General features: G+C 41.1%; 1 protein-coding gene across 1 annotated transcript in view; it reads right to left on the bottom strand.

The window, feature by feature from the left end:
• Nucleotides 1-23,946, bottom strand: part of LOC132830148 (forkhead box protein O3-like) — a 208,994-nt gene that overhangs the window by 183,956 nt on the left and 1,092 nt on the right. The window lies entirely within an intron of this gene.

The following is a 23,946-nucleotide window of genomic DNA, read 5'->3' as shown; positions in this document are numbered from 1 at the left end:
CGAAACGTCGATTTTCCTGCTCCACGGATGCTGCCTGGCCTGCTGTGCTTTTCCAGCACCACTCTAGTCCAGTACAGGGATAAGGCAGGAGAATGGGGCTGAGAAACATAATCAGCCATGATTGAATAACAGAGCAGGGTCGCATGGTGGCTCAGTGGTTAGCACTGCTGCCTCACAGTACCAGGGACCTGGGTTCGATTCCAGCCTTGGGTGACTGACTGTGTGGAGTTTGCACATTCTCCCTGTGTCTGCATGGGTTTCCTCCGGGTGCTCCAGTTTCCTTCCACAATCCAAAGATGTGCAGGTGGATTGGCCATACTAAATTGTCCATAGTATCAGGGTGAATATAGGGTAGGGGAATGGGTCTGGGTGGGTTACTCTTTGGAGGGTCGGTGTGGACTTGTTGGGCTGGAGGGCTTGTTTCCATACTGTAGTAGAATGGCCTTATTTTGCTCCTATATCTTATGCTTATGGTCTTATGGGTTAGCATTCAACATTTACCTTCAGTGGGAAAGAACAAAGGCTGTCCAGTGTCCTTTTGCTCTTTGACAGCTGACTTTCAGTCACTGATATTGGAAACAGAAATCTATGAACTGTTGTTAGAGGCACACTGTCATTGTCACATCACCTCTAGAGCTAACATCCATTTTACACAACTTCATTAGAGACATCAGCTTGGGATCAGACCATACAGTGAATATGAAGCTGAATGAAGTCTTTCGAAATGAGTTTTTAATATAACATACAAAATAGCATTTTCGGAATATATAAGAAGAAATGGTAGAATTATATGTCAATTCCTATTCATTATATACAGCAATGTATAAACCCAGTTTGATTTCGAAACAGCATCCTCATTTTTCTATAGCTGTCTGCTGCAGTTCTGAATACAAATGGGCAACTTTAATGAAATCATTGTCACAATCAAAGGAATGTTGTCACGTGGGGTTTTGTTCATTCTGACAACAAAGATTTCCATAGACATCACGACTGATTCCTTGTGAGGACTGAAGAAATCCTGTAATTTCCAAATCTGCATCTATTCCACTTGTTTACTTTCCCTTCAAAGTGTAGCTGTCTCTGTATTCATAATGATATTCTCTCAGTTATTTTAGCACTTATACTTGGTCAGTTTATCTCAGCTAGTAACCTTTGCCTCTAAATTATTTTAAACCGCCCTTTTCTGAGACAGTGAGGATGATAAAGCACATCTTGTGACCATCGTGAATTTTAAATCACCTATGCCAGGGTAGCAAAATAAGCTAAAGTGGAGGAGGAAATCATGAAAGTACATTTGCAAACACTTCCTCTTAATTGACATTACTCAATACTAGCACCTTTCACACTGTGTAGAAGGGCCTGAATGCCAGAGGACCGTAATTACAATTAGATAGTTAGGAATCAGAAAGAAACTGGAACACAAGCAAATTTAGGCCCACACTCCAACGCAGTACCGAGGGAATGTTGCACTGTCAGAGTGCCCTTTTTCAGATTGTATTTTAAAACAGAGTCAGTCGCCAATGGGCACAGACTCTTCCATGACATTACTTGAAGATCAGGCGACCAGTCCTGTGTCCTCATTTAAGATCGCAATAAGGCAAATTACCTGGTCATGATCACTCTGCTGTTTGTGAGTTTGCTGTGCACAACTTTGGCTACCATATTTCCTACAATATAACAGTGACTTCAAAAGCACTATATTGGCTGAAAATCACTTGGAGGGGTCTGGTGGTTGTGAAAGGCATACTAAAATGCAAGTCTTTCTTTTTTCTTCTTCAATTTTTATGGTAATATACACACAGGATATTTTGGTACTGACAAGACGCATTAGGTCAGAGCACAATTAGATATGTATCTGAAGACACAAGTGGGAATGAAAAGATGCTGAGATCTGGAAGAGAGTGGACTAGTTAAGTCTGATAAAGTTTTTTGGTTAAAATGGATACTCTAAGGTGATTTCATTACTATACTCAATACTCAGGCAACGTGAAACACAATGGTACACTCAAATCACTTATACTCATCCTGATTCCCAATGAAGGACTTTTGCTCGAAACATTGACTTTCCTGCTCCTCAGATGCTGCCTGACCTGCTGTGCTTTTCCAGCACCACTTTAATCTTGACTTATACTCATCACCTAACCAAAGAGATGGTTGTTTGAAATCTTTTCACAAAACACTCTTGATTGGCTTTGAATATTTTCCCTCTCACTCCAAACTTTCTAAATCAGACAGACTGTAATAGAACATGATCAAAATGGCATATTTCATGATTTCTTTACATTTGTTCTGGCAAAGTCAGCGTTTATTGTCCATTCCAACAGTCCAGAGGGCATGAAGAGTCAACCACATTGCTGTGGGTTTGGAAACATGCAGTCCAGATCAGGTAAGAGTGGCAGATTTCCTTCCCTGAAGGACATTAATTAATCAGATGGTTTTCATGACAATCAACAGTGCTTTCATGCTCACCATAATATTAGTTTTAGTTTTAGATTTTTACTAAATTCAGATTTCATTATCTGCCATGCAGTGATTTGAACCATCTCCTCAGAACATTAAGCTCAGTTTCTGAATTCCTAGACCAGTGACTTAAGAGAATATTATCTTTTATTCATAATTAAATGTTTGCATTAACACAACATTTACATCGATCGTGTACCTACAATGACATTGCTTAAGGTTGATAATGTTTAAAAAATTAAAATCTTGAAGAAACATTTAACTGATTGTAAAGAAATCTTGCATCCTTTCTTGCTTGTCACCACCTTTATTTGTTTTAAACATTTGTTCCAATTGCTTCAGGATTAATATTGTTTTTACAAAACCGAAAGAATTGTGGATCTATAAATCAGAAATCAAAGCAGAAATTGCTGGAAATATTCAGCGGTTCTGGCAGCATCTATGGAGAGAAATCAGAGTTAATACTTCAGGACCGGTAACTCTTTTTCAGAACTTTTCTTTTCCCCTTCTAGGGAAGGGATCACTGGACCCGAAACATTTACTCTGATTTCTCTCCATGGATGCTGCCAGACCTGCTGATTTTTTCCAGCAATTTCTGTTTTTATTTTAAATATTACAGCATAGAACAGTACAGCACAGTATAGGCCCTTCAGCCTTCGATTTTGTGCTGACCCTCTTATCCTACTGTAAGATCAAACTAACTACATACCCTTCGTTTTACTATCATCCATGTGACTATCCAAGAATCGCTTAAATGTCCCTAATGTATCTGATTCCACTCCCACTGCTGGCAGTACATTCCATGCACCCACCACTCTCTGTATAAAGAACCTACCTCTGTCATCTCCCCTAAACCTTCTTCCAATCACCTTAAAATGATGCCTCTTCACGATAGCCATTTGTGCCCTGAGGAAAAAGTCTCTGGCTATCCACTCTAGCTATGCACTCATCATCTTGTACACCTTTATCAAGTCACCTCTCATTCCTCTTCACTCCAATGAGACAAAACCTAGCTCCCTCAACCTTTCTTCATAAGACCTGCTCTCCATTTCAGGCAGGATCCTGGTAAATCTCCTCTGCACCCTCTCTAAAGCTTCCTATAGTGAGGAGACCAGAGCTGAACACAACATCCCAAGTGTGGTCAAACCAGGGCTGCAGCATAACCTCACTACCCTTAAACTCAATCCCCTGCTAATGAAAACGAATGCACCGTTACACCTTCTTACCAACCCTATCAGCTTGGGTGACAAGTTTGAGGGATATTGCTTCTGTTGTTTCTGTTTTTACTGCAGGGCGTAAGTAAGAAAGTGAGAACTTGAGGTCAGTGCTTGTTCATCACTTCTCACTGTCCCTCATACCTCAAACCAACACATTCTATAATTTATTTTAAATGATCCTTGGGATGTGGCTGTTGCTAAGGGCAGCATAGATTGGCCATTCTTTGAAACCAATGATTCTACTAAGCTGTGTGGCAAAGTTTTGTGTTTGCTGATCAGTGTACTGAACCATTGTATGGTGTATATGGGAAGTCACTGCCTCAGGGCGGCACAGTGGCTCAGTGGTTAGCACTGCTGCTTCACTGTGCAGGGACCCAGGTTTGAGTCCAGCCTTAGGTGACTGTCTGTGTGGAGTCTGCACATTTTCCCCGGATCTGCGTGAGTTTCCTCTGGGTGCTTCAGTTTCCTCCCATAGTCCAAAGGTGAAGGCTGAGTCATGCTAAATTTTTGTAATGTCCAAAGATGTGCAGATGAGGTGGATTAGCCATGGGAAATGCAAGGCCACGGAGGTATGGTGGAGTGTTGGACTTGGGTGCGATGCTCTTTGGAGGGTCAGTGATGGGCCAAGTGGTTACTAGGGATTCCATGATCAGAGAATGAACAGACTTCTGAGGTTTGCACTCTGAGGGAGAATGTTACTTGAGAGGGTTATGTTGAGAATCTTTTTGGAACCTCTGCAGTCCATGTCTTGGAGGTAGCACTATTAGGGAGAGATGTACAGCACGGAAACAGACCCTTCCATGCAACTCATCCATGTCGATCAGATATTCTATGTTAACCTAGTCCCATTCGCCAGCATTTGGATCATATCTCTCTAAGCATTTCCTATTCATATCCCCATCCAGACACCTTTAACTGTTGTAATTGCCTCCATCACTTCCTCTGGCAGCTCATTCCTTACACGCACCACCCTCTGTGTGAAAAAGTTGCCCCTTGGGTCCCATTTAAATCTTTCCACTCTCACCTTAAGCCTGCACCCTCTAGTTTTGGACTCCCCTGCCCTGGGGAAAAGACAGAGCCTATTCAACCTATCCATTCCCCTCATGATTTCATAAACTTCTATAAGGTCACCACCTCCTCCTCAGAATTTTAAGCTAGTGACAATAAAGGAAAAGGAATAATTTTCCAACTCACGTTATTTCGTGACTTGGACAGTGCTGTCAAAGTAGCCTCAGTGAGTTTCTGTAGTGTCACTTTTAAATAGTACATATTGTAGTCATACTCCTGATAAAGATTTACATGACTTAACACAGGACTTGTGCTCTAATTTTAGGGACATGCAGAGAAGCTCGATTATTTATTGGATGATTTTTCATCTGGTGACTGAGCATTTTATGATGTGAAGAACTGTTCTACAATTCATTAATGCAACTGCATCAGGAAATGCAGGGAATTTAATTTTGTGACATTTTAAAGGCCTCATTCAGGTATATTTGTTAGATGAACATTTAACAGACTAGTGTTTTTAATATTTCATCTGACACCATATGTTCTATTCCAGAAAGCCAAGCAACAAAAAATAGAATTGAAGCTGGAGTGAATGTTTACAAACTTCATGAAGGTGTTATTCACAGGGATACACATTGCAAGTATGTATCTCCAAACCCAGCATTAATCTGGTCTGAAACAATGCAGCACAAGTGAATTTCCAGTTCATGCCTATCACCTGAAAAATAATTCGACATTCATTCCACAATACACTCCATGGCATTTGCCGTGGACAAAACGATGCTTTATTTATCAGAAGAGAAAGGGATTTACAATGAGAGGAGGGGCCGATGACACAGTGAGGATGTGCAGCAAGGAAAAAGGTGGGATAGGGTATCCACTTGACATTAAAAGGGAAATACTCAGTCTGAAACCAGGATGTAATTCTGAAGAGGGGACAATGTACACGCAGTGAGGCTGGAAGAAATAGACAGTGGGCGGCACGGTGGCACAGTGGTTAGCACTGCTGCCTCACAGCGCCTGTAGACCCGGGTTCAATTCCCGACTCAGGCGACTGACTGTGTTGGAGTTTGCACGTTCTCCCCGTGTCTGCGTGGGTTTCCTCCGGGTGCTCCGGTTTCCTCCCACAGTCACAAAGATGTGCGGGTCAGGTGAATTGGCCATGCTAAATTGCCCGTAGTGTTAGGTAAGGGGTAAATGTAGGGGTATGGGTGGGTTGCGCTTCGGCGGGTCGGTGTGGACTTGTTGGGCCGAAGGGCCTGTTTCCACACTGTAAGTCTAATCTAATCTAAAAAGAAGGACTTGTGGTGAAGCAAGCATTGACACTGAGGGAAGGGAAGGAATACATAGTGAAGAAAGAAGAGGTGCAGCAGGCAGTAAAGAAGGCAAACTGTACATTGAGTGAGCGGATTTGAATACAGGAGCAGGGATGTCTTGCCGCAGTTGTACAGGGTCTTGGTGAGGCCACATCAGGAATATTGTTTTGATCTCCTTATCTGATGTTCTTGCTATGCAGGGAGCATAGCGCAGATTTACCACATTGATTCCTGGGATTGCAGGATGTATGATCAGAGGTTGTATTGTTAGGATTGTATTCGCTGGAATTTCATAGAAACCTATAAAATTCTAATAGGATTAGACAGGTTGGATGTAGGGAGGATGTTCCTAATAACTAGAGTGGACAGAAGCAGGGGTAATAGATTAAGGATAAGGGGTAAGTCTATGAGTACTGAGATGAGGAGAAATGTCTTCATCCAGGGTGTGGTAACCTGTGGAATTCACAACCACAGGAAGTGGCTGAGGCAAAAAAACATTGTGTTTGCGAGAAGAATTTTGAAAAAGCTCTTGTGGCTATAGGAAAACCGCATATGGGAGGAGGATAGCATTAGGGTATTGAACTCGATGGCCAGCCATGAGTACAGAAAGGTGAAGCAGGTTTAAGGGATCGAATGGTCTACCCCTGCTCCTATCTTCTATGTTTCTAAGACTGGGTTCAAAGCACTGAAAGTGCAGGGGTTTGCCAGTTGTACTAAACATATGAGTAACACTTTTTAATTCACACACGAATGTGTTAGAGACATCTCAGTCAGAAATAGAATAAAACAGATGGCCGCTGCAATTCATGCAAGAGGAAGAGAAAACACACAAACTGGTTTGAATTCCTTTACATTTAAAAATGCTACAAAAGAAAGCAGTGCAAGGCATTAATCTAGTGAGTCAGCTTCTGTAGGGTCACAAGTGGAGTACAGAAAATATGAACAGTTGAACAAAATAAGATTTACTAACTCCTTTACACATGGAGAGTGATTCTACCCTGTAGCATCCTTAGTTGACAAAGAGGAAATCCAACTCTCCTGCCCCAGCAGTTTAGATCAAAACCACGTAATTGGACTTTTGACCCCACCTCTCTAATATGAAAATTGAAAATAGCCAATATGTAGCATGCACATGATGCTGCTTAAGACGTCAAAAGATTAGCATTTTTAACAGACATAGACTCTTTAGGGTTCATTTAAGCTAATTCACCATTTTACACCCTTGACAATTTTATGCTTCATTAAGGTAAATGGAGAGTAAAATGAGGCAAGGTTTAAAAGCCATGTCTGACCTAAACCTGTCTGCTTTCCCACCCAAAAAAATCAGCTTAAAATTACTTGCAATAATCAACATTCTACACTAAACTCTGAGCAAGTTTACCATGAAGTCACAACAGCAATGTAGCTGTCATCTTTTATTAGATACAGTCATGGAAAGAAACAACTTGCTAGCAATTTATGCAGCATTCTGATTTGAATGGAATTGCCCCTTTAATTAAGGTATTTGGTGATGAGAATGACTGTGCAGTGATGGTTATAGCTACTTATGTTGCATTTAGAAGTCACACAGTACATTGCTTGCATTTAAGTGCTTTTATTTGCATTTTGGGTGGGAGATTGTGATCACCTGCCAAAGCCACAGTTGGATTCAGTTTATTTGGCTGTTAGCCTCCTGCTTTAGAATGTACTTAGAGAACTCTAGTTGGAAATGTGATGCCCAATTTAAATGGGATTGCCACATCATTCTGCAAATGCTGATCTACACTGTAGATGACTATTCACAGTGAAGGTATCATGAAACCCGCCTTTACAAAATGCATAATGCACAGTGTTCAAGAATCACCTTTCTCATAGTGCTCAGAGTTCAACAAATCCTGGCTGCAGTCCATGGTGGATGAGCAACTTTATTTTGTGAACTTCACAGATGATGAGGGTCTGGCATTCACTTCCGAGCCTGTGTTAAGCTAGCTTAACTTGGGGGAAAATAGTCATATAACTGGCCACATTCCCTTTGCATTAAGAAAGGGTCAATTAACCACTTTTGGTCACCATCAAAATGTGTGGCGCTGGAAAAGCACAGCAGGTCAGGGAGCATCCGAGGAGCAGGAGAATCGACGTTTCGGGCATTCTTGATGAAGGGCTTATGCCCGAAACGTCGACTCTCCTGCTCCTCTGATGCTCCCTGACCTGCTGTGCTTTTCCAGGCACTCCACTTGTCAACTCTGACTCTCCAGCATCATTTTCTCCCACTCTTGGTCACCATTCCATGATAATTGTGTGAGCAATTACTAGGTGTTAGCAGGGTCAAGCTCAGTTGTAATTCACCTGCCTGACAAAATAGCTTGTTGGCACAATCCAATGTCATACACATACACACTGACTGCCCATTTTCAGATCAAGAGATATAGAAGCATGAGTAGGCTGTTCAGAGTCAGAGAGATCTACAGCACAGAAAAAAGCCCTTCAGCTCATCATGTCAAAACAACCACCTAACTATTCTCACCCCATTTTCCAGTACTTGGTCCGTTGCCTTGTATGTTTTGCCATTGCAAATGCACATCTAAATATTTCTCAAAATTATGAGCTAGCAAGGCTGCGCTGACATTCAATAAGATCAAGGTTAACCTTTAAACTCCACTCAAATTTTCTGCCCCAATACAATATGCTTCAATTACCTTGGAATGCAAAAACCTATCAAACTCAGTCTGAACATACTCAATGATTGATAATAGTGCTCTTTGGGACAGAGAACTCCAAAGATACACAGCCCTCAGAGAATAAATTGCCCCTCATTTCAGTCCTCTTACCCAGATGCTACAGCCCCTTAGATCTATATTCTCCATCTAGAAAACAAAGTCTCTCCACATGAATCCAGTTAACAGGATTCCACTCAAATAACATCTGATTCTTCTAAACTCCAAAGGACTTATTTCCCTTTTACTCTGTTATGGCATGTGTTTATCACTGACAAGGCCAGCATGTATTGCCCGTTTCCAGTTACCGTTTGACCTAGAAGGCTAGCTTCTCTCATGTAGAGGGGTGTGAGTCTGGGATTACATGGGCCTGACTGGGCAAGGATGAAAGATTTTGCTCTTTAAAGGGCACTAGTGAACCAGATGGGTTTTACAACAATTAATGGTAGTTTCTCTGCACCATTATTTAGACAAGTCTTATAATCCAGATTTTTAATTGAATTCAAATCTCAAAAATGCCATGTAGGATCTGAATCCACCCCCCACTCCTGGAATTAACATGGGCTACTCAATCACAGTCCAGCATCAGTACCACAACCATGTCCCCCTAAAATGGAAACATCTGTTGAAATTGGGATAGATGCAAGACCAAAACTTAATTACCATCAGGTTCATTGAATTTTGGTCTCCTTACATGAAGAAGGAAGTTCTGGCTGTACAATGAAGAGTCACTAGACAGATTCCTGGAATGGCAGGACCAACCTATGAAGATTAGCTTGAACTACATTCACTGGAGTTCAGATGATCGAGGGGCGACTCTCATGGAAATCTATCAAAATTCTAATAGGACATGGTAAATGAACGAAGGATTTTCCTGCTGACCAGGGAGTCTCAAAACAGGGGTCGCAGCCTAAGGACATGGGTTGGGCCATTTAGGACTGAGCTGAGGAGAAATTTCTTTCTTGAACGTGTTGAGCTTATGGAATTCTCTGCCACAGAAATAGTCAAGACTAAAACATTGAATGTTTACAAGAATAATTAGATAGTGTTCTTAGGGCTAAAGAGATCAAAGGGTATGGAGAGTTTTTTTTTGTTTACTCATGGGACGTGGTGTCACCGGCAAGGCCAGCATTTATTGCCCATCCCCCGTTACCCAGAGGGCAGTTAAGAGTCAACCGCATTGCCCTGGGTTTGGAATCACATGTAGGCCAGACCAGTTAAGGACAGATTTCCTTCCCTGCAGGACATTAGTGAACCAGATGGGGTTTTCCAACAATGGAAAATGATTTCATGGTCATCATTCGATTCTTAATTCCAGATTCTTTATTGACTTCAAATTCCACCATCTACCGTGGCAGAATTTGAACATGGGTCCCCAGAACATTGTTGCTACAATGCCACTAGTCCACCACCTCCTCATACGGGAACTGGGTATGGAGTAAGATGATAAATTATGATCATGTTCAATGGTGGAGCAATTTTGAAGGGCTGAATGGCCTACTCCTGTTCCTACTTTCTGTGTTTCAATGTTTCATCAGGCCATCATGAGGAGGTAGAGGAATGCAACATCTTCTCGTTCCACTCTGATAGCATTATGCAAAGGGCATTCAGTTTTTGATTTAATCATTTTGTAGTCAAGCACATTTCTAAGTTTATCTGCCTCCTTTCAAGATTATCATCTTATTTGCTTCATTCAAGATTAACTTCTCCAAAGAACAGCAAATTCTTCAGATAAAAGTGAAAAGATAATGTGATTTACAATCAGCTTTGCAAATACATTTATGCATTTAGGGTAATTTCATCAGCCTTAAGTCAAACTAGTCAAAATAGTGCATTGACTAGTGATGATAAAAACATGAATAAATACTGCAGTCATAATTTTTAATGAATTTTATCAAGAAAATACATAGAGATTTAGAAGTGGATAAGAGTATGAATAATTTTTACCTGCGATGCATTCTATAAATTTTAAATACTTTGTAGAGTGAGTGAATAGATAGCCTACGCAAATAGCCACTGTTTAGTTAATCCTACAGATATAGTTCTGTTTGTAATGGTAACTATCATCATATACGGTCAAGTAACACTGTCTGGCCTGGAAAATCAAAGTAAAGGTCAGACAAGTCAGAGAAGGAATTCCTGAAATGTGCATAAGAACTATTTTTAAGTCAATATGGATGAAAGCTTTACTGGATCGATTTTTGAGAGAATTACATGTGGCAAATGGAGCATGTTTCAGTTGGGGAACATCTGGGAACCAGTGACCATAATATCGTTAGGATGAGGTATTGAAAAAGACAAGGAACAATCAAAGCTTTGATATTTTCAACAGGATAAGTGAATAGAAAAGGGATCTACTGGTCAATTGGAATCAAAGATTAGCAGATAAAATGGTAAGCAAGAAATGGGAAAGCAAAAATGTTCAACTACAGCTAGGTTCAACCTAGCAAAGATATCCAAAACTACAGTTCCCTGAATGACTAAATGAAGCAAGAGAAATGAAATACAAAACAGAGAGGCTTATGATAAATGTCAGGTCCATAACTTAGCCAAGAATCAAACACAATATAAAATAATACAGGGGAGAACTGAATAAAGGACAGAAGAAATGAGGCAAAGAACGTAAACATTTTGCAATGTTACTTAAAGAAAGGGAAGAGAAGCAGAAAGAAGGTCTTCTTGTGTGGGTCCAGGGAATAGCTGAGATGCAAAATGAGCTCTTTATACTTGCCTTCACCAAAGAAACAGGATACTGGCAATGGGACAGGAACTGGGGTGATGGTCAAAAAATTGGATGAGATAAAAATAAATTATGAGAAAGTACTTAAAAATGCCAGCACATTCAATATGGAAACGTTACCTTGTTCAGATGGGATGAATCCTCAATACTGTGGCAGCACAGTGACTCAATGGTTAGCACTGCTGCCTCACAAAACCAGGAACACAAATTCAATTCCAGTCTTGGGCGACTGTCTATGTGGAGTTTGCAGTGCTAACCACTGAGTCACTGTGCTGCCACAGTATTGAGGATTCATCCCATCTGAACAAGGTAACGTTTCCACATTGAGTGTGCTGGCATTTTTAAGTACTTTCTCCCAGCGTCTGTGTGGGTTTCCTTTGGGTGCTCCAGAGGTTTTCTCCCACAGTTCAAGAATTCCTGATGAAGGGTTTATGCCCAAAACATCAATTCTCTTTGGATGCTACCTGACCTGCTGTGCTTTGCCAGCACCTTCTCAAATCTGATCTCCAGCATCTGCAGTCCTCACTTTCTCCTAGTAAATGTAGAGTAATAGAGTAGGGGAATGTGGCTGGAAGGGTTGTTCTTTGGAGGGTGGGTGTGGACTTGTTGGGCCAAATGGCCTTTTTCCATACTGTAGGAATTCTATGATACTAAGGGAAGTAAGGCTGAAAGGTTTGCAAGAACTAGCCACAATCATCCAACCTTCTTATTGAGATAATGAAACAGTGCCAGAGAATTGCTGAAGTACAAAAAATATAACCCTGTTCAAAAGAAGGGAGAGGGAACTGCAGATCAGCAGCCTTCCATCAGTGTTAGGGAGAATTTGAGTGATATATAAATGGACAGGGTAATGCAATCAATGTCGGACATATGAACCTTCAAAATGTGATTGATTAAGCATCACAAAATAGGTTGGATAGCCAGACTGAAGGCAACTGGATTAAAGGGGCAATGGCAATGTGTTAACAAAATTGACTGACAGAGAAAGTAGAGAATAGTGATGTTTTTTTCTGCTGTGGTATCTCCCAGGGATTGGGATCCCTGACATTTTCAAGTATTTTAATGTCCTGGACGTGCGTATACAGGAAATGATTTCAAAATGTGCAGATGACATGAAATTTAGAAATGTGGTTAAAAAAATGAAGGCTACAAACTTCAGCAGAACATAAACTTGTGAATTGGACAGATGGATGAAGAATTAAATTTAATGCAATGAAATGCTCAGTGATTCATTTTCATTGGAAGACTGGGGAGGAGCAACATAAACTGAGCACCAAAATTTTAAAGGGTTATAGATTCAAAAAGACCTGGACTTAACTGAATAAATGTCCAAGTGAAGAAGGCATTTGAAAAGCCATGTAGCCTTTATAGATGCATGGATTTATTTTTTTTTAAAAAACAAGAACATGACACTAGAAAACTTCATAAAACACTAGTCAGGCCCAGGTGAAGACTTTAGTCCAATTCTGGGCATCACACTTTAGGAAAGATGTCAAGACTTCAGAGGGGATGAGTGTGGTGACAAGATGTTGGCGTTTACTGGATTGGTAACAGGGATGGAATCTCAAGGAGTAGAGATTAAGAGCACCTGGGATTCTTCTTCAGGAAGACAGAACTGCAAGGAAATCTGATAGACATGTTCAAAATGCTTATCAGTTTGGATGGAGTAGGCAGGGAGTCATTGTTTCCACAAGCAGAAAGAACAGCTAGCAAGTTTTGAGAAGATTTGTAGCTCAGGTTGAGGTTCTGGATGTAAGTTTGCTCACTGAGCTGGAAGGTTCATTTTCAAATGTTTAGTCACGATACTAGGTAATAACATCAGTGAGCCTCTGGTAAAGCACTGGTATTAGTAACCCGCTTTCTCTTTGTGTTGGGTTGGTGATGTCACTTCCCATGGTGATGTCATTTCCTGTTTGTTTTCTCAGAGGGTGGTAAATGGGGTCCAAGAGATGTATTTGATGACAGATTTCTGGTTGTAATATCATCCTTCTAGGTACACAGATTTATGGTCATTCGCAAAAGAGTCAGATGCAAACTGAGAAATAGATTTATGCAGCAAGCTATGATGAACTGGAACACGCTGCCTGAACAGGCAGTGGAAAGCTGTAGATCGTAACTCAAAAAGGGACATTGGATAAATACCTGAAATGGAAATGGAGATAAAATTGTCAGTCTAAGGGAAAGGAGGAGGTGCATGGGATTAATTAGGGAGTTCCCAAAGAATCAATACAGACAGGATGGGTGGAATTGCCTCCTCCTGTGCTGAAATTTTGTATGATTTTATACACATATTAAATTGGATATTGATCAAGATAAAGAAGGCAAAACGAAGTGTAAAAATCCATTTGTTAACTGGTCACAGCTGTTGTCTTTGAGGTCAGTGACCTAAATGCATAATTTACCACATGCAACCTGCATGTATTGAGACTGGCTTTCACTGTATCTGTCAACAGAGTTTAAATGGAGAATAATGGATAACTGGGAGTGATTACAAGGCATTATCTGATTCAGGACATCATGAATCACTCAAAATGAGACTTAGGCAGTTTACAGCCATTGGAACAAAGACAAGACTGCAGCTTTGAAATTATTTTCATGGTATGTATCATCTCATTTTTGCACTGGAACAGAGGATTTTATCAGAACTCTTTCTGCCATTTTAATTCATTTTGTTGCTGTTTCCCAGCCAAAGGTCACATTAAATTTCTATCCCCTTCTGAAAGAATATTTCTCTTGCAGTCCAATTAGTGAGGGAAATGATGCAGGACACATTACAGTATGCTTCACTTCTGTAGGAAGAATCCACATAAATGTGACAGAGACAGAGGAGTTCAACACCTGAACTCTGAGCACACCTCTCTCTCTAGTTAGTCCTCAAGCATGGCAGTTACTCTCAATCCTCATCAGTGCGGATTATTCATTGCTATTAGTGGTTCTGCCTTCTTATTCCTTCCTGTTGCTTGCAGTTACTATCTGAAATCCCCAAGCAATTGAATTCAGAACGCTCCAATGGACAGCAGCTGTGGGCACCAAACGACCTGCAATATTGTTCAAACTGACCAAGAAACAGGGCTCAGTTAGCTCAGTCAGGTGGCTGACTTATCTACAATACAGTGATACTAACAGTCTGAACTCAATTTCTACACCGTTTGAGGCTGCCATGAATATCCTGCCTTCTCAACCTCCCCCCTCAGGTTAAACTTCCCACCATTAGCCTTTACCTCTATTGAGCAAAGCAGTCCTCTGGGACCATGGCAACTTTATATTGTTCAGGGAGCATGACACATCTGAGAAACAACAGTGCTATCCAAATTAATTTGGTATAGGATAGGACAATAGAATCTTTTGGTCATGACTCAGGCTGATATGAAATAACAGGTGAATGCTGTGAGCCCACAGTACCTACCAGTCATTTCAGCAAATGACTAATTATACATAATCATTAACATAAGAAGCATGAGCTCGAGTTGGCCACTCAGCTGTTTGCGCCTGGTTGGCTTTTCAATAAGATCATTGCTAATCTTTTGCCTCAATTCCACTTTCCTGCATTATCCGCATTTCCCTCAATTCTCCTGAGGCCCAAATATCATTTGATTTCTGTGTAAAAATACATTCTTTGATAAAGCTAGCACAGCTCCCTGGGAGAGAGACTTCCAAAGATTCCTGGCCCTTTCAGAGAAGGTGTATCTCCTCCGCAATCCAAACTGGTTGACCCTGGTTTTGGAGTCTGTGACCCATGTTCTAAACTCCCCAGCTAACAGAGAAACTTCTTTCAAGATCTACTTCTCCAAACATGTTAAGAATTGTATAGATTCCAATTTGTTTTATCCTTCATTCTTCTAAACGATAGGGCTTTGAACTGGGATATGGGCATCCTGGGTAGGACAGCATTTATTGCCCATTCCAAATTGCTTAGAGAGCAGTTAAGAGACAACCAAATTGTTGTGTGTTTGGAAACAAACGCAGGCCAGAGCAGGTAAGGATTGCAGATTTCACTCCCTAAAGGACATTAGCAGACAAGATGGATTTTCCAGAACAGGAAGAGTGGTGACATGGTCATACTTAGGCTTTTGTTTTAGATTTTAGATTCCCTACAGTGTGGAAACAGGCCCTTTGGCCCAACAAATCCACACCGACCCTCCGAAGAGTAACCCACACAGACCCATTCTCCTACATTTACTCCTGACTAATCAACCGACACTATGGGCTATTTAGCATGGCCAATTCATCTAACCTGCACATCTTTGGACAGTGGGAGGAAACCGGAGCACCCAGAGGAAACCCACGCAGACACGGGGAGAATGTGCAAACTCCACACAGACAGTTGCCCAGGGCTGGAATTGAACCTGGGTCCCTGGCACTGTGAGGCAGCAGTGCTAACCACTGAGCCACCATGCCACCCCTATTTCAGATGTTAATTGGATTCCAATGTTACCATTGACTGTGTCCCCAGAACTATGTCCCTGGGGTTCTGAGTTATCAGCCTGGTGACATTACCAGTAAACCACTGCCTCACCTTATATAAATGTAAGCTTAGCACATTCAGTCTTGCCTCATAAGTCAATATTCTCATGCGAGCAATCAGTCTGATGAACCTTTGTTGCACTCCCACTTGGGAAAGCATGTCCTTCACTACACATTACTGCAGATTGGTAACACTGTACACAAAGTATCTGTTTTATGTCAGCTATATACAGCCAAATTTCAAGATTTTGTTTGCACATCCAAGTCTTTGGCACTTCATAGTGTAATACATTTGTAGGTCTGTTGAGAATTGACATTAAATGTGCGTAATCTCACATTACAGCTGAATCAGTGTATCCATTTGTGTTCATTCACTTTGCAATTACTGTTGAAAGTGGAAGATCAATTAAGAGTCATCATTAACTACTTGTTATTTAATTATTACCGATCGAATGATTGTACCCAAGTAATCTTGAACTAATTGTTCAAGCTATAGACATAATGCAGCATTCAATTTAGTGATATAGATAGTTTTGGATATGGAGTGTTCAGGTAAAGGTGAAACTGAGTATTATAAAGTTATTGTAAAATATATGACAGAAAACAGGCTCTCTGAGCAAGGGGTGCTGTATCATAATAGATATGGTTAATCGTAGAATTCTTAAGATTGCTATTTGAACAGCAAAGACCTGTCAGTGAAAAACTATGATCTGTAAGACAAGATGATTATGTAACTTCCATTTCCAACTGATCTAACATTCAGTGTGAATTCACAGATCACAGTTCAGACATATGTTCTCATCTATCTACACCTTCCTCCTTTTCCAGCCACAGACCTAGTAGAGCTTGCTGTTAAATAATTCCATAAAGATCATCACCAAGTCTCCCTTTATTTCCACGTGGACACCCCTTGACACTGATCCAACTCACTCAGAAAGTAAAAAAAACCTCTGACACGCCTGTTTATCTGTCAGCCAGGGCTCCCTGATTGGACCAGGTTAACAGACCCAAACAGGGAACTCATATTCTATTAGGTCCATCTGGCTGACCTCGTTACAATGACTATATCCCTCCCCCTTTGAGTTTGAGGACATTGGCCTTTTTCTTGAAGCTCCACAGTTTAACACCAGGTCAGGTTACTCCAACACTTCTCTGATATAAGTGGTGTGTAATACATATACAGGAAGTGTGAAATGTACATACGGGCATTGTTAACACACATATGGATAGTGTTTAATGCACATAGGGGCGGTATGAAACGCACATACGGGTGGTGTGTAATGCTTAAATGGGCGGTGTGCAACATACATACGGGCAGTGTGCAACATACATACGGGCGGTGTGCAACATACATACGGGCGGTGTGCAACATACATACGGGTGGTGTGCAACATACATACGGGCGGTGTGCAACAAACATAAATATGGGCAGTGTGCAACGGGCATACAGCGGTTTAATGCACACAGGGGCAGTGTGCAACGGACATACAGTGGTGTAATGCACACAGGGGTAGTGTTCAATGCGCAGTAGCTCGCCTCTTTTGCCTGGAGTGTCCTGAAAGAAATTCATTCTCCTTTTCATGGGGCAAAGGTATCATGGCTGGATCTCAGATTCCAAAGTATCTTCAACGCTGGATGGGAAGGGAGAACCCATGGATTCTGGAACGATTGCAGTCGAGGGTCAGGGGTGCTTTGCTCCTTCACTGTTTGCAGCTTTGACATGGTCCTGGTGTTTGCTCAGGACCACCTCAACTACCCAAACATCCTACATCATGGGACCTGACTCTGTTACAACCATGCAGGCAGAAGTGGGCACTGCAGATGCTGGAGATTAGAGTCAAGATTAGAGTGGTGCTGAAAAAGCACAGGAGGTCAGGCAGCATCCGAGGAGCAGGAAAACCGATGTTTCGGGCAAAAGCCCTTCATCAGGAATCCTTGTTGGGCCAAAAGGCCTATTTTCACACCGTTGGGATTCTGTAAACAAATGTACAGTTACAACATAGCCTTTCTCTAAAAGTACATTGATCCAAAAAATACAGTTGAACGGGGGTTTCTGCATGTTGTCTTTCTTTGTTAACAATATTGCCATTGAGAAAGAAAGAATTTTGATTTACATAATACGTTTCATGACCACAGGCTACCCACAGCAAGGTCCCACAAACAGTAAAGAGATACATGACTAAGAGATTCTTTCCCATTGTCTCAGTTAAGGGACAGCAATTGGTCAGGCCACCCCCATTATCGTTATCCTTGAAATCCACCTGAAGGTATCGATGGACTTAATAGGTCATTGAGCAACTATGACAACGCAGCTGTCTCTCAGTGCCCTTCCAAAATCTCAACTATGGTATTGTGCTCAAGTCTTCAGAGTAAAGTGTGAGCCCACTGATTTCTTGAGACTATGCCATGTACATTATGCATAGGGGCACTTTTAGCAATTTTAAGAATCCCAAACTAAAATGGCACAATTTTCACTTTTATGGAATTTCCATGCTTCTCCATTGGTCTTCAGACACAAGAATATCAAGCCAAGAGGAAGATGCTTCCAGTGGGGAGCCTGTCTGACTTTCTAAATTGATCCACATTCCTCCCACATTACTATGCCCTGACGACCCAATCCCTTCAGTTGCAGCACTAAGGGGATCTACACTGGAATCTGCTGCATTACCTACTTGTTCTATAAAGGAGAGAGTATTTCCATATTTTATGCTCTGGTGGTCATCCATCTCATCACTAGAAGCCATCTCTTCTTTACAAAAACTAAAATTGACATTGCTGAAAGCACAGAGTCAGTCAGGATGGGGATTTCCTACATTTTTAAAATAGAATCCCTAGAGTGTGGAAACAGGCCCTTTGACCCAACATGTTCACACTGACCCTTTGAAGAGTTAACCCACCCAGATCCATTCCCCCATATTTACCCCTGACAACTGCATATAACCTAGGCAACCCTGAATACTACGGGCAATTTAGCATGGCCAATTCTACTAACCTGCACATCTTTGGACTGTGAGACAAAACCAGAGCACCTGGAGGAAACCCCACAGACACACGGAGAATGTGCAAACTCCACTCAGACAGTCGCCTGAGGGTGGAATCGAACCCGGGTCCCTGGCACTGTGAGGCAGCAGTGCTAACCACTGAGCTACTGTACTGCCTACGGTGTCTACGGTGCCACCTATATCTTTGGTCTTTGTATACTTATTCTTACTCCTTCACAGGATGCAAGTCGTGTTGGAAAGGCCCCGATATATTGAGCATCCCAAACCACTCTTTGAGAAGGTGATGGTGAGACACCTTTTTGGGCTATTGTGGTCCATCTAGTGTTGGGATGCCCACAGTGCTGCAGGAGGAGGGAGTAATATTTTGACCCATCAGCAACAAAAGGAACCAAGATATATTTCCAAGTCAGGATGGTGAGTGGCTTGAAGAAAAACTTGCAGGTGCTGTTCGCATGTTTCTGCTGCCCTTGTCCTTCTAGTTAGTAGAGGTCGTGCGTTCAGAAGTTCTATCATTTACAATATTGAGCTTGAATGCTTTATTGCCAATGTTCTCTACAAGTGGAGAAACTTAAACTTGCTTACACAGCTGCACAGTGTGGCTCAGAGCAGGAATCAGGGCACCTCAAACAACATGAAGGGAATAGATGCAGCTCATTAAAAATACAATAGTTCTCAAGATTTAATTTGTTTAGGTTAAATTATTCATGAAATTGTTATAAAGCCATTTCAGAGAGCTGCTGAAACAATATTACGCCCCACTAAATATCATTCAAAATGCTTTATAACATAATCCTTTGTACTCCAGTCAATCTGGGAAAGACACCTTTCTCCCAATAAATTTCTGAATCTCGTAAAACTAAATCAGCAAACCGTGTCACAGCACAATTTGCTGCAGGTATACTCCCATCCTCACTTGCAATTTGGAACAGTTCCCATTACCCACATTTGAACTGAATGAGATTGGATTAAATATCAATCACCGTTAAACAGTGTACTCTGAAAATGACAAGCATTCAGGTTCTCAAGAGACTTAGGTGCACAGATCACCTTGAGTCGAAAATGATCTTGTTGTTTAAAAATGCATAGTTTTCTTCTTCTGATAGAAAGCACTTAACAGAACAAATGTTGGGCTCCTAAAGGATGGACTCTGGATATTGTTTAGCAGCTTCTGCTACTCTTCCAAATAAGAATAGCTCCCTCTGTGAGCAGATATGGTGACAGCCATAATATCATAGCCGTCCAACCTCATCCTTGCTTGATGTTGATGTACACTCGAAAACACACAAGAAATCAGAGCAGAGATTCAGCCTGTTGAACCTGCTCCAACAGTAAATACGACTATGGTTGATTGACCTTGGACTTGAACTCTCCTTTTACACACACTCCCCATATCCCTGGATTCCCTGAGACCGAAAACCTGTCTATTCCGACCCCCTTAAATATGTTCATCAACAACCCTTCTGCAGGACACAATTCCGAAGATTCACAATGTTTCCATGAAGTAATTCTCCTATCTCTGTTCTAAATGGTTATCCTCTTATCATGAGACCGTGCCTGTGGAAACAGTAACTCAGCATCAACCATTTTAAGCCTCTTCAGGATCCCTTGTGTTTCAATGACACAGCCTCTTGTTCTTCAGAAGTCTACAGAATACAGACTCAATGTACTAAACCTGTCATCATGGATCCGTCCCTTAATCCCAGGATATGTGCAGTTTCCAGCAAGTATCTCTGGACACCTCCTGAATGGGAATCCTTGCTGATTACTTTCTACTTTCCAGGCAACCTATCATTGAGGCCTATTACAGTACTCCCTACTCCAAAGACTAAAATCGAATAAGTTACCACAGACTGGAAGTCAAACTTGAAACCTACTATTTAGATGGCATCATTTACACACACACTTTTATCACATGAGAATCATTTTTCTTTGTTCATTCATGGGAAGTTGGCAAATCCAGCATTTACAGCCCATTCTCAAGTGCCCTTGAATTGAACAGCTTGCCAACAGTTATGAGACAATCAAATTGCTGTGGATCAGCATCAGGTATAGGCTGACCTAAGTCGGGAGGGCAGATTTTTGTCCCTGAAATGACATTAGTGAGCCTGTTTGGCTTTGTGTTCCAATGTTATATATTGAAGTGTGTGTGTGTGTCTAAGCTTCAGAACTCATTCCAAAGAATTTGCAGCAATTCTGTTTGGGTATAGAAAAGATTTCTTTAGAGACACTGAGTTTTAGCAATGCAGTAACAAATAAATCACTGATTCTTCTAATGATTCTGTCATCCGAAATCAAAGCACAGACCTAAGCAAACACATTTCTACTAAGTACTCTGTTCCTCGAATGATACTGATCCACCCCCACCAGTGCTCGTTTGCAGCAGTAAGATTATAATTCAGTCACTTACAACAAAATGCCAGCCAAGACATTGCTGAAATAATGTTCCAATCTCATTAGGGACCATCAGGTTACACAGACTAGTGGTCATACAGAGGACATCAGTATGTGTTCTTTCACATTACCTGAATTTCTTTATTCAGCAAAACTTATAAATTTCAATCCTATTTAGGTTTTAAAGGGAACATTTAGTCATCATTTTAAAATGAACTCCAAACACTTCCATTTTTGGAAGTTAAAAAAAAACAAATTTTGCAACATTTTCAAATTTGTGGTGTGAAATCCTGTGAGTAACAGTTCATGGTCTTAGTGGAAAAACTACCTTTAAGTATTTAACCCTGACTCACTTAAAGTAGACCTATTTGGCCAGGAGTTCATGCAGCTAAGACATGGCACTGGTGTTTAAATAATGTGCAGATTAAGTTCTATTCAAGGAAGACCTAAAGAAAAATGCCTACTATCAAAATGCTTTCGCTACTCAAATCATTTTAAATAATTGTGATCAATTTGAATACCCGCTTAATTTTTAAAATTATGTTGGTTTTTAAAAAAAACTTTTTTTGTTCAAATGAAGTCAGTCCTAATGGCATCACCAGGGTGCGGAGTTGAATTATTCACTCATTCAGACAATGTAAAGGAGCTGAGGATAACATAATGAGCCCCCAGTGCCCCAGCTTTCCCTGTGTGGATGGAAACTCAGTTCCACAGGCGGTAGGGTTCAATTATTTCTCTTGGTGGTTTAATTATATTAAGAATAGATCCAAATGCTCACTGGCATAACCACCTCTCTACCAGTTCAGACTCTCCCCAAGGCTATGCTGAATTAGTGTGAATATAGTTCAAACCATATCGTTTCCTGGATACAAAATAGAATGCATTAAAACATCCATTCCTCAACTCTGACCTGGTGAATCCCTTCTGTTCCTGCACAAGCTAACTGAATTTTTCTTCAACAAAATGCATCTTATCACCAATTACATATTCAAAATACATGGAGACATGGACAGATCAGTGCTATCCATTCATCACCCAGAGATGTAGCTGACCCAAGTTCATCATCCGATGTACAATGCAGGTATTCCCATATTTCAATTCCCCCAGCACGGATTTGGCTCTCACTGTCAAACCATGTCCAAGAAAACAGGCTTCCCAATTAACAAATAAACAAAGGAATTTCCCATTATTCATTTGACAAAGAAGATGCTAAGCATAAACCAAGTTTATGGGCTAATTTTGAACTGATTCCCTGCCAATGTACTGACTCAACCCAATTGTCTGTCCCAGCACTTGTGATATTTGCTTGATTTACTTAGAACTGGTTTCTTTAGCTCTGAGAGATTGAGGCTCATAAGTCACTAATTCAGATATGAGGCAATACTGTTTGGGGGGAATTCCCTAAAACATGGCTAGGCCAATGATAATTTCATGGTCTGTCATTTTCAGCACAGTCTGATTCTGAACTCCGAACCCCTGCATGCAAATAGATCTTACTTAGAGCAACTTCTGTCCAAATGATCTTGAGAACAATCATTTTCAATCTCAATTTGTTAGGTTCACCTCAGTAATTGTTACAATGAATCCTCGGTAAAGTAGATACATTTATACAGAATAATTTGACTTTCTTACAAAATTCATTCTTTTTAACAGCACTCATACCCCCGCCTCGGGAGACCAGCCTCTTAAAAAAAAATCCCCTGCATCCATATCACCTCTTCAACGTGAGAAACTGCTGTTCACCACACATTTGTACATTATTGGAAATGAGGAGAACGACAGGGTCAGTCACAGAGTTTGGAGGGGTTTGTTTGCAGGTCATGGGAGGGCTCCAGGCATTGTCAACGCAATGGAATTGTACAGCAAATTGTAAAATGACAACCTTTCTAGATTAAATCAGCTAAATTAAACGATCAAATAATAAAGGGCAGGGTATGAGGAACACACATGTAAAAGTGATTGTATTTTAGATTGCTAAGATATATCTTTGCCACATTTTAGTGATGTTTAACTTGAGACAATTTATGAGGTTAGTCACGCAATATTTCCTCTTCCCGCTGCCGAAGGAAGCTCATTGCAATCCTGATCCTTACCGGACGCGGACAATAACTTCTGAGGCGTATTTGCCAAAGCATTGACAGGGTTCTGGCGCTACCTTCTATCTCCTTCAAGGTGTTCCCCCCAACCCCGAGAAACCAAACAATCGCCAACACAATTTACCAACTGTCCTTCAATCAATCCAAGCAACATCTCCCGGAATAGAACTCGACAGAAACTACGGCGATACTCTAACGTGCTGACCGAATCTTTCATCACCCGATTTCCTTCATGTTTAACTCAGAATTACAATGTTGTATCCACAATTTCGGGAATTAATGGGGGAACCGCTTTGAAATTCTACAGAAAGTCTGCCGAACTAAATCGGTATTTCAGTGGAAAATAGCTTTTGAAGAAATCCATCCGCCCGTTCTGAACCGTTCCTGGATTTCGGCTCAGTAACACCGGTTTCTCTGTAGTCTGCTGGCTCTGTATAATTAAACTGGCCCGCCCTCTGCTTCCATTCCGTGCTACGAATGGCAATAGATTGTGCAATTGGATTTGGAATTGCCAGATCCGCGGAAACACTGGGTTTATCTCCAGGCTGTTAACTTGCAG

The sequence above is a fragment of the Hemiscyllium ocellatum genome, chromosome 30 (assembly GCF_020745735.1).
Source record: "Hemiscyllium ocellatum isolate sHemOce1 chromosome 30, sHemOce1.pat.X.cur, whole genome shotgun sequence".
In the NCBI taxonomy this organism is placed as follows: domain Eukaryota; kingdom Metazoa; phylum Chordata; class Chondrichthyes; order Orectolobiformes; family Hemiscylliidae; genus Hemiscyllium; species Hemiscyllium ocellatum.
The sequence above is the reverse complement of the archived record's forward strand: the minus strand, read 5'-3'. Positions and strand labels throughout refer to the sequence as shown.